General features: G+C 38.6%; 1 protein-coding gene across 2 annotated transcripts in view; it reads left to right on the top strand.

Annotated features, from left to right (window-relative positions):
* The window catches only part of CTNNA2 (catenin alpha 2), a 1,151,183-nt gene that overhangs the window by 115,511 nt on the left and 1,022,947 nt on the right, over nucleotides 1-12,725 (top strand). The gene's annotated exons all lie outside the window — the stretch shown is intronic.

A 12,725-nucleotide genomic window follows, 5' to 3' on the forward strand; every position in this document is an offset into this window, starting at 1 on the left:
GAAATATTCACAAGATATATATGAGGAAGATATAAAACTCTATAGAACAAAATAAAAAGCTAAGTAAATGGAGAGAATTTTCTATTTTCATGGATAGAAAGACTCAGTATTGTCAAAATGTTCATTCTTCCCAACTTGATCTATAGATTCAGTCCAGTCCCAGTCAAAATCCTAGCAAATTGTTTTATGGATATCAATTAACTTATCCTAAAGTTTGTATGGTGAGTCAAAAGACATGTAGTAGTTTTCACAATGTTGAAGAAGCAGAATAGGGCGCCTGGGTGGCTCAGTGGGTTAAAGCCTCTGCCTTCAGCTCAGGTCATGATCCCAGGGTCCTGGGATCGAGCCCCGCATGGGGCTCTCTGCTCAGCGGGGAGCCTGCTTTCCCCTCTCACTCTCTGCCTGCCTCTCTGCCGACTTGTGATCTCTGTCTGTCAAGTAAATAAATAAAATCTTAAAAAAAAAAAGTTTGAAGAAGCAGAATAAAGTTGGAAGACTGAGGCTAACCAACTTCAAGACTTATTATAAAGCTATAATAATTAAGATAGTGTTGGTGTTGGTGAAGCGCTAGCTAGATAGATCAATGGAATAGAATAGGCAGCCTGGAAGTAGATGTCTATAAATATAGTCAATGATTTTTTGCAAATGGGCAAAAGCATTACAGTGGAGCAAGGATAATTTCTTCAAAAAATGGTGCTAGAACTAGACGGGGCCATGAAAAAAATTAAAAAGTGAATCTAGATGAAAAGTTTATACTGTTCATAAAAAAATCAGCATGGGGGCGCCTGGGTGGCTCAGTGGGTTAAGCCACTGCCTTCAGCTCAGGTCATGATCTCGGGGTCCTGGGATCGAGCCCCGCATCGGGCTCCTTGCTCAGCGGGGAGCCTACTTCTCTCTCTGCCTCTGCCTGCTTGTGATCTCTGTCTCTCTCTCTCTCTGTCAAATAAATAAATAAAACCTTTAAAAAAAAATCAGCATGAATTATACACCTAAAACACAAAACTATAAAACTCCTGGAGGATGACATAGAAGTAAACCTAGATGGTCTTGGGTATGGTGTTGAGTCTTTAGATATGATACCAAAAGCACAATCCATGAAAGAAAGAAAGAAACTGAGCTGTATTAAATTTTAAAACTTATCTGCAAAAAACAATATTAAGAGAAGACAAGCCATAGACTGGAGGAAAATATTTACAAAACCGAGATCTGATAAATAACTCTTATCCATAATACACAAAGAACCCTTAAGACTCAATCATAAGGGAACAAACAATCCAAATAAAAATAGGCCAAAGACCTTAATAGGCATTCATCAAAGAAATTGTACAGATGGTGGATACGTTTATGAAAAGATGCTCCACATCATATGTCATCAGGGAAATGTAAATTGAAACAGCAGTGACATACCAGTACAAGCCTATTGGAATGGCCCCAGTCTGGAAGACTGAAAACACCAAATGCTGGTGAGGAGGATGTGGAACAGTGGGGACTCATTCATTGCTGGTGGTGCTGCCCAATGGTACAGTGGCTTTGGAAGATACTCTGGCTGTTTCTTAGAAAACTAAGCCTACACTCACACTAGGATTCAGCCATTGCACTGTTTGGAATTTAGTCAGAGGAGTTGAAAACACATCTACAAAAAAACCTGCATAAGGGTGTTTATGACTGCTTTATTCATAATTGCAGAAACTTGGAAGTAACCGAGGTATCTTTCAGTAGATGAATGGATAAGGGAACTGTGATACATCCAGGCAATAGAATATTGTTCAGTGTTAAAAGGAAATGGATAGGCCATGAAAAGGTATGGAGGAAACTTCAGGGCATCTTGCTAAGTGAAAGAAAGCCATCTGAAAAGACTACATTATGATTCTAACTATTTGGCACTCTGGAAAAGGCAAAACTGTGGAGAAAATAAAAAAACCAGTAATTGCAGGGAGGGGAAAGAGGGAGGGAGGGAAAGAGAGGTAAAGTTGAATGGGTGAAACACAGGGCATTTTTAGGGCACTGAAAATTCTCTGAATGATATGTATATGTCATTATACATTTGTCCAAACTCATAGAATGTTCAACACCAAGAGTCAATCGTAAGGTAAATGATGTTATTTGGGTTATTATGATGTGTCAGTGTAGTTTCACCCTTGGTAGAAAAATGTACCATTCTGGTGAATGAGGTTGTTAATGAGGTTGCATGGGTGGGGGACAAGATGTATGTAGGAAATCTCTGCACCTTCTTCTCAATTTTGTTGTTCATCCAGAGCTGCTCTAAAAAATAAAGTCTTCACAAAAAATAAAATAAAATAAAATATACCTAAATTAAAGTTAAAGAAATATTATACATTTCCTTAAAACCCTAAGGTTAGCAGTATTCATCCAATATTATTATACAACTAATGCGGAATGAATACAGTCTTCTACTTTTCTTTTTCTCTTTTAAGTATGTGTTAGATATAAATATTCCCAGCATAAGGATTGTGCCTTATTTTCTGTATAGTGGGAAATGCTTTCATCTTCCAGGAAATGGAGATGTTTTAATTTGCGTCATTTTCTAATTTATAAGCATATGAAAATGTGGAATAAATAAAAACGAGTTTTCTAAGTTAATAAATACATGCATACACTGAATTATTGATTTAACTGATACATTAATTTTAAATGTCTCCTGTATATCAGTCACTGTGCTTGGTGCTGGGAGTGTGAAGATGAGGGAGACTCAGCTTATCTGAGGGAGGGACACATAAATATAGAATTAATGAGTAAGTACTTGTGCCATATACTCAAAACTCTGCGTGATGTGAAACAAAAAACATGGAATACAGAAAACAACATGCTTTTTTTGAGTCATGAAAGAGCAGTGGGTGTTTGTCTACTGGGCAAGAGAGAGGCAAACAGAAGGTACAGTTCTGCATAACCCTATGTGTGTAGGTGGGCATATGTGTCCTAGGAATATGGAGTTGGTGTGCGTATGTGTGTATATTTGGAGTACTGTGGAGGTAGGAAAGGTGTGGGAAACGATCATGCATCAGGAAAGCACAATGAAAGGGGCATGAGGGTCAGTGTGGACAGCTAGGCAGAGCTAGATGCTGAAAAACCCTGTGTGTTAGGAGGTGATGGCAAATGGCTGAAGGACAGGTAGGAGGACAACAGCAGATTCTTGTTTAGAACATTTGCTCTGGAGACCCTTAACTCTAGGCAACAAATTGAGGGTTGCTGGAAGGGAGGTGGTGGGGAGGATGGGGTAACTGGGCATTAAGGAGGGCACTGGATATAATGAGCACTGGGTGTCCTATGCCAAATGATAAATCACTGAACTCTACCTCTGAAACTAATAATACTCTGTATATTAATTAATTGAATTTAAATTTTAAAAATGTCAAGAAAAAAAGATTTTCTCTGGGGTGAGTGTGGTGGGTTAAATGGAGAGATGACAGAGAAGGGAGATAGAGATGATACTAAGGAAATTTTCCAGAACACATAGATAAATACTCTATCAATAAAAACCTACCATGTTTCATACACTTTTGCATAGGTCCTGAATGTGATTCTGAGTTCAGTGAAGATGTGTAGTTTAGATGTAGATTTTCCAAGATCTCCTGTCCTTTGCTCTTACCTTCTGTGTACCTGCTCCTCTTCAGAACTGCTTCAGATGTTCTGGGGGCTGTAGCTCGGGGAATGTATTTTGGCCTTACCATCTTGTGAGAGCACTATTCCAACATGAAGGGAAGAGTTACAAACTTGCTTCTAAAGATATAGTTGGTTTTGCCATCAAATAAAGAATGTGTTGTTTCAAAGAAACAGATTTCTTCCAACTCTAAAAAGCCTGTGGTTCTTAATTATTTCAGCAGCAGCTTCCCGTTTGCCTTAAGTCACAAAAACAAGTTAGCATGTGATTCCGAGGAGGGAAGCAGCTCCAGAGTCGTCTGAAATATGCCAGGAGGGTTCGACACACACAGTAATAAGGCTACACACATCCATGTTCTCAGAGCTACTTTAAGGGGAAGTTTGTGGGATGATTATCATTCTGTGAAAACCCAGTACACCACTGCCTGCCGCCTCCTCCTAGAAACACATTTCCCGTGGGTGTCTGACAAATCTGGTTGAACAGATAAAGTGCAGTTTTGCTATTACGAGACTGGTTACATCCTAACGGCAATTCCATCACAGGTTAAATTCTATCTCCATAAACATATGGTCAGTCCCCCTGTTGTATCATGGCACTTCTCTATTAAATCTTATTTTCCATTGTTGGTATGAAAATGGAATTCCACTGTAGTGTACTTAGACAGTTACTCTTGTGTGTGTTAAATGATTTACAAGTTTTTCACTTAAGTAATTCCTGGTCCAAACATATTCAATCCATGGTTTATGTTTGGAGTCTATTGTTAGTTTATTTAGTGTTTTACCTACACACTGTGAAAGTGTTAACGTTTCTTGCTCAAGGTTTTTGATACTCGATGTCTTCAAAACATGCTGTTCGATACAGACATTATACTTAATGAGGGGAAACATACTGTTCCTCGAATAGCCTTGACACTGTGCCAGATCATAAAGATGTTGTAATATGTAATGACGAATTCTTTGCTCAATAAAAATGACTGTATATCTCCATAGCATAGACTTATTAAAAATAGAATATTCATTTTAAATAATTTGAGACGTCCTTATGCAACTTAGTTGATATTTTGACTGAGGTTTTTCCTATTTCAAAAACACATCTAAAAAAATTAATCTAAGATTGATGATACTGCTTAAAAGGTGGTGAAGTTGTCAGCTCTGGAACAAATTCGTTTTTTCTTTATAAAAAATTTTTTTTTGAAATCTAAGTACTTACGCTTTTAAAGAATTAATAATGTTTCTCTTAAGAGTGGCCCAGATTGAATTATTTTTTTGTTTCATAGAAGCAGCCCAAGTTATTCCTGCTGATTTCTGATTTTAGCCATGACTACCACTTAATTTGCTGTTAAGCTATTTTTCCCTGATGGAATTTTTCTTCTGTAGCTTTTAGATAAACTCTGACTTTCTATTTTCCACTATCACCAGATTCTTTATTAATTTTACTTGCTTCAACTTCACAATAAAAATCTTCTCATGAGTTCTTACTCTCTTGCCTTATAGGTAATAGCTTCATCCTCTTTTCCCCTCTGTTAGGTTTATTCAGAAACCTAACAGCTCTGCCTTTGGATTTGTCATGTGCATGGTGAAGGAGGTCATAAAAATTGACAGAAGCTGATCAGTGTACTGGAAACCCCACATTTGTTTACCTTTGCACAGAGAACAGAGTCCACATTTTTGCCCTTGTTCTGTGAGCCCTCCTGAGACCTGCCCTTTCCAGTTCTCACATTCCATCTTCCCCTACACCCATCTGTGTCCCACCCACACTGGCCTTTGTGCAGTTTCCAAATATTATGAGAATATAAAAATAATGAGAATTGCGAGAATTATGTTTTATAAATGAGGTAAATTATTGGAAGTTGAATTTCAGAGGCAAAACATATGAGGATTAAAATTTTTAATTCAAAAAAGTACAGCACCAGCTTACTCTCAAAACTATTCATGCAGAAGAGTGAAGAGTATTTGTTCCCAAAACTGTACTGATGCTCTTTCAGAGGTTTTGATCTGGAGCACAATTTGGTGACCTTTTTTTCTTTTTTCTTTTTTTTTTAACATTAGGAGAAACTAGCTTTGAGTTGATTAACTATTTTTTAAAAATTCTTGAGCACTTAACCCTTTGGCATTATAGCTCCCGGAACTGCCTTCTGATGCCTATTCTGGTGATGACTAGGCCAAGCAAGTGGTTGTGGAAATGGAAAGCTGGAATGGAGAGAAGGAAAAGTCAGAGACCTGGCAGATGGTTTAGAAACAAGGACTTTGAGGTCATCAAGAATAATACCAGAAGTTAGGGTAGAAAAGAATGTTGCCAGATCCTGGAGGTATCAGTGAATCAAGTGGATCGAATTCCAGGATCTTGATAGATCAGGGAGGAGGAGAGGCTGCTAAAGGGAAGCGCACTTGGCATCTGCTTGTATGGGTGTTTTAATTTTCTGTATTTTATGATGTTTTCACATCTTGGTGCCTTGCAAGTCCTGGAGAGACTGTTCCTTTCAGGGGTAGCGAATTCCTAAGGAAAAACAGTTTGCCGGGAGCATGCCTTTCAGATGAAAGCCCGTATCTGCATCCTTCTCTTTTAACTCACATATCAAGCCTGATCTCTCCTGCCCCAAATTACCCTAGGACCAAGTACCACACCTGTAGTTCAGAGCCTACTGAAATTATCCATTCCTAAATGCACTCAAATTTACCTATCCTGCCTGACCCATGTCTTCCGTCAGAAGCCACAGTAAAGGCTCTGGGACATGCTCTTCTCTTCTTCCCTTTCTGCCTCCTGACTAACCCTGCTGCTTCCCCATGTGGCCCTACAAGGTAAAGAGACATGCCTCTTCCTCTTGGGAACTGTGAGTAATAAATCTTCTTTCAATGGCATTAACCTCTGTATGCCATGCTTCAGTCACGTGTATGTATTAAATCCCAGGCACATTGACAACAACGAGGAGATCCTGTATGTGTCTACCTATAAAGAATCGGGCAGGAAAATTCAATAAAATGGCCTCCTGTGCATCTGTTATAAATAGATAATACAGAAACACATTAGCATTGAAAACTGGTTCACTATATGAAAGACACAACAAACAAAACGGATTGTTTAAAATCGTGTACACGCTGAACCCAATTTTAAAGAAAAACTTTCAACATACATAGTATGAGACACAGAAACCAATAGTCTGTCATAAAATATACGCCAGGGTGGGAAGGGTGGAATTTTGTTTTTTTTTTTCTATCTGTATTTTCTAATGCTTTCCCAATTATGATGAATCATTTTGTATGATTCAAAGTCTATTTTAAAAGTGGTGTCGCTTACCCAACTTTTGCCTCTTTTGGGTATTAGAGCCTTGGTTGTGGGGACAGAAGAGCCACTGGTTCTGGGTATATACACAGTAAACAGTGCTATATGAGTAGAACCTAATATTTGTTTTAAAAAAGATTTATTTATTTAGGGAGAGTAAGAGAGAGCGTGCACATGCAAGAGCGGGAGGGGGAGGGGAAGAGAGAGAGAGTCTCAAGCAGACTCCCTGCTGAACACAGAGGCCAGTGCGGGGCTTGATTCTAAGACAGTGAGATAATGACCTGAGCTGAAACCAAGAGTAGGGTGTTTAACTGACAAGCCACCCAGTCACCCCGCCAAACCTATATATTTTTTGTGGTTGGAGGGATGGCTGAGTTTTTCTCTAAACTGAGAATTACGTACATTTTACTGTATACATGAATAGATAAAGTATGGATAATCTGTAGTATATTTGGCTAACAATTTCTACTTCTTCACTGAAAACTGGTTAAAACCCGTCACTGTGCAGGCTGTTTATTTTTCTGGTTGTGCACTTTTCATCTAGGTTGTACGATCTTCTTTTGTCCCATGGCATGTTTTGTTTTGTTTTTTTTTTCCTGCTGCATTTTGTCAGGGCCCCGAGTTTCTCTGGTGTATTTTCTCAGCATTCCCTATAAGCATATTCATTTTGGAGGTTTGCCTTTCTTCCCATATGCTGTGCTCATTATGCTATTTGCCTTATGTGTTAACTCCTAATTTTGCTTTTATCTTTCTGTTCCACCAAATAGCTTTGTTGATTTGGGTGTGTAGTCCCGTGTGTATTCTGTCTGCTAGCTATATGCCTGTTAGGATCAGTGTCCTCTACACCCATGAGAGGAATATTTCACCCTGTTTGTGTGGGTGGGGTCATTCATACTTGGAGTTCAAGTTGAAATGACCTTCGAACTGTTCAGGGTCTCAGAACACTGCATATCTCCCAGGCAGTGGTACATTAGCATCATTTGCTATTGTTACCATGAGGTTGTTACATAGCAAATCAGTTTCATATGTGCAACGCAACCATTATAGATAGTAGAGGAGTTGGTGGCACTTTTTTTTTCCAATTTATTTATTTTCATAAAAACAGTATTCATTATTTTTTCACCACACCCAGTGCTCCATGCAAGCTGTGCCCTCTATAATACCCACCACCTGGTACCCCAACCTCCCACCCCCCCGCCACTTCAAACCCCTCAGATTGTTTTTCAGAGTCCATAGTCTCTCATGGTTCATCTCCCCTTCCAATTTACCCAAAAGCACATACCCTCCCCAATGTCCATAACCCTACCCCCCTTCTCCCAACCCCCCTCCCCCCAGCAACCCACAGTTTGTTTCGTGAGATTAAGAGTCACTTATGGTTTGTCTCCCTCCCTATCCCATCTTGTTTCATGGATTCTTCTCCTACCCACTTAAGCCCCCATGTTGCATCACCACTTCCTCATATCAGGGAGATCATATGATAGTTGTCTTTCTCCGCTTGACTTATTTCGCTAAGCATGATACGCTCTAGTTCCATCCATGTTGTCGCAAATGGCAAGATTTCGTTTCTTTTGATGGCTGCATAGTATTCCATTGTGTATATATACCACATCTTCTTGATCCATTCATCTGTTGATGGACATCTAGGTTCTTTCCATAGTTTGGCTATTATGGACATTGCTGCTATAAACATTCGGGTGCACGTGCCCCTTTGGATCACTACGTTTGTATCTTTAGGGTAAATTCCCAGTAGTGCAATTGCTGGGTCAGAAGATCAACAAGAAATCCAGGCAAGACCAAGTTCACCTACCAAGGAGTGCAGTTTAAATACCAAGGAGAGAGCAGCAGAATTCCAGAGGAGGAGAAAACAAACCACTTTTTACTGAATATTTAGGGGAGCTTTAGGTGGTTTTGTTTTAGAATATGCAAGAAATCCCAGCTTTCAAAGAATATGAGAGGATTTAATAAACTGGAATACTATTTGTGACATGTGAAGTTTAGAGCACCTTAATGCCTCCCTCTTGCTTCCTTATCTACTCTGTAAAGGTGAGGGGGGAACAGTAGGCTCAAACTGGAGAATTTGAAATGCTGTTTGGTTATTTTCTAAGTAAGGTCTGAGCCACTTCTTCATCCTCCTGGATTTATTGAAGCAGTACATAGTCTGGTTTTCCAAATAGTTGTTAGTTTTGTAGTCTCTTGATTAAAATAACAATTTTTGGTAAATTATGATTTGTAGGAACGGTGGCTTATGCCACCGAGGATAGATTTGTTTTATATCCCTTGAATTGTTCTTTATGAATGCAATTTACATGTTTTAAAACCCATGTAATTTTCATGTTTCAGCTGACTATATAGTCAAGGTTATATATTTCTTGACTGTGAAACAATTACAGTGGTTTCAGATGCACGTTTTTCTTTCAAATTTAGATCTCTCTACTATAGTATAGATCTCTCTACTATGAGCCGAATTTAGTTCCTTTGAATAAAATATTTTAAGGTTTTTTTATTAAAGCAAGAATTAGAATGATTATCATTATTTATAAAAAAAACCACTTAATATAAAAGGAACCCCAAAGAAATTATAATCACTTTGTAAAATTGAAAGTAGGAAACACTTAAAAATTCATGAGTATAAAATAAAATATGCTTCAATAAAAATTGTGTGCAAAGCCAATTTGTATTTTAGAGCAGAACTTGGAATATTGTATAAGCATTTAAGCAGTTTTCCAGAACAGAAAATTGTAGTTTACAAAAACAGCCCCAAAGTAATGATAAATATATTTCCTCTAATTAATCAATAAATGTCTAACGAGGATCAATAGTGGGTTCAGCATTATGCTTTTAGTTTGCTGCTCACCTGGGGAGGTGAATTCTTCAAACTTGTGATGGTAGGTGCAATCCAAAATCCAATTCATGTGGCCCAAGGTACAGCACACAGTTAAGGGTTATCATAATGAATATGAGTAATATTTCTCAAAAGGATCATTATGGCATTTTGGGTGGGGTATTCTTTGCTGTGTAGAACTTTAACATTGCACACCATTAACCCTGGCCCTGTAGAACTCCACAATGATCAGGACATCCAAAATGGCCCCTGGAAAATATTTCTGAGTGATACAGCCCCTCATTGAGATCTGCTGGTATAGAGCAGAGACTGGCAAACTTTTTTCTGTGAAGAGCCAGATACTAAATATTTTCACTTTTGTGGGCTATGCAATCTCTGTTACAACTACTCAACTCTACTGTTATAGCAGGAAAGCAACCACAGACAATCAAAAAAAAAAAAAAAAAGTGGCTGTGTTCCAGTAAAGCTTATTTATGAAAGTACTTTACGGGCAGATTTAGCCTACCGCTTATAGTTTGCCAGCCCCTTCATATGTAGGGCAAGTCCATGGATTTCAACACAAGGAATGCTATTTGAAATTAATCAGTAGTGCTTTATCCATCAGATGGATTTTGGCTACAAATAATATGAAATCATATCTACTCTTTCTAAAGACAGGATGGTTTCAGTCTTGGCTAATAGAATGTATTATTGTCATAAAAGACCAGAGTTCCTTCCTTCCTTCCTTCTACTTGATATCCTCAGCTGTTGTTATTATCTCCCCCCATTGTCAGAAATGAATGCAATAGTGTCACGTGTATTTATAATAGCATACAGGGGGAATAACGTGTCTGCCTATGTTCAGGAAAACCTTTCCTGGAAGTCCCCCAAGTGACTTGGAATTCCACATAATTGCTATGGCATCATTATAATTCTCTTTCCTGGGTTGGAGGAAGATCCAGACAAATCTTTGGATACATGCTATTTGAATGAATTGAGATTGTGTTTAAGAGAAAGAACAGTAGGCTTTGAGGGAGTTAGTAGAAGAAGATGTCTGTGAGTTGCAGTATTTTTCATATTAATTATCTTCTGTTTTGAATATGTCTGTCTTCAGTGTTACTTGAGAAGCCATTAGTTTTCCTCTGTTTCCCATCTAGTCAAAGGAGCATTTTGTGCCTGCCTGTCTTTGGCCAGAGAAGAGAGAGAGGAGTATAGACCAAGGTCCATTGATGACAGGTAATTTCTCTTCAGTACTGATGAGCCAGTATAAAGCCATGCTCTCTTGTTGTGAGATCAGTAATACCAGTGTGTGAAAGATGGTATTTAAATTTAGTTAACAAAGCTTACTTGGTAGTCCTTAAGGGACATCTTAACTTAAATAAGCCCCCCAATAATCATATGTAGTTAGTATATTGTCTTGTTTGTATCACAAGAACTGAAAATAATTTGTTGAGAAGCATTCTCATGGAAATGTTATAATTTTTTATTTTAGTGATAAAGGGAATACAGAAGACCATCTGGTTCTTTCAGACCTGTAAAGGTGCTGCCCTATAATTTCAGATGAAGCAGGTGATTTGCCAAGAGAATCATTTGGGTGGCTGGAAGGTAAAGATATAACTTAGAAACTCTTTTTTCTCACCTGATGTGCTGTGTTCCCTGCATTACACATGGCATTCCTGCAGCAAAGGACCAGCTTAAAAGACCTTATGCTTGTCAGAAAGAATGGCTGTAATTCAAGGTCTGAATTTTTTTCCTGGAGTTCTTCCTGAATTTTGAGGTCTTTAAGCTGTTCGTATAGGGGTTGAACAAATACCCTTGGATGTCCTTGTGTTTACTTCAATGACTTTTGAAGAATGACCCTGTAGAATCTCATGGGTAAATTTGTTCAAGAGTCCTTGTTTTGTATCTCCTTCTCATCACATCAGCTGGGAAGTGGTTGCCTTTTATATACCAATCATTTACTTATGGGTATATTCAAAAAAATATTAAATTCACAATCCTTCCTTCAAGGATCTCCACATTCTACTGTGAAAAAGACAAGTGAATGAACAATTAAAATATAGTGTGATTTATAGCCCAGTAGAGGGAAGGAAATGTGTCCTGAGAGCAGGTGTGGGTCTGAGCAGGTCAAGAAATGAAGCCCGAGTTGAGTCTCAAAGGATAACTGAGACTAAATCAAGTTAAGAAAATAGGGAAGGAGGTTTTTTTGCAGATGGAGTGACATGAGCAGAGGCTTAGAGGTGTCAGAGAATAGGGAATGTTTGAAGAATAGCTAGCAGTTCATCAAATCCAGAGTTCAGAAAGACTGAAGATGGATGCTGAGTAATAAGTCTATACTGGAGGACAATAAGTATAATTGGAACTTTATCCTTAGGCAGTGGGAGTCATCAGAGGCTTTTCAACCCAGAGTGACATGATAAAATTTATATTTCGGAAAAACCACTAAGGCTGCAGAATAGAGGAGGGAATCGAGGGGGCGAAGACGAACGGCAATGACGGTCAAGAGGCTGTTGCAGTGACCTAAAGAAGAAATGATGAGAGCCTTGATTAAGGCAGTGGGGACAGAGGAAAAAAGAAGTGATGTTTGTGAAATACGGGAGATAGAATTATTTTAGCCTTGAGCTTTTTGATCCAGGAGGTAAGAAAAAGGAGAGGAATTTAAAATGACTTCTCCATTTCTGACAGGGCTTGATAGATAGTGGTTCTAGTCGTTGACATATGTCTAAAGGAGTTGGACCAATTTGGGAGTGGGGACAGGATGAGTTCACCTTGAAATGTTTGGAAACCTAGTAAATGATTGCATGGAGGAGGCTGGAACTCACGCAGGAATTCTGAGCTAGAAAAATAGAGTTGGGAGTTTTTAGCATCATGTAAGCCACTGACATGAATGAGGCTGCCCAGAGACTGTGTGTAGAAAAGGGAGAGACTAAGAACAAGGTGCCAAGGAAGGTAGAGAAAGTCCAGGTGAGAGTGTTGTTCTTGAAGCCAAGAAAGAGAACATAATAA

This window comes from Neovison vison, chromosome 8 (assembly GCF_020171115.1).
Source record: "Neovison vison isolate M4711 chromosome 8, ASM_NN_V1, whole genome shotgun sequence".
NCBI lineage: Eukaryota > Metazoa > Chordata > Mammalia > Carnivora > Mustelidae > Neogale > Neogale vison.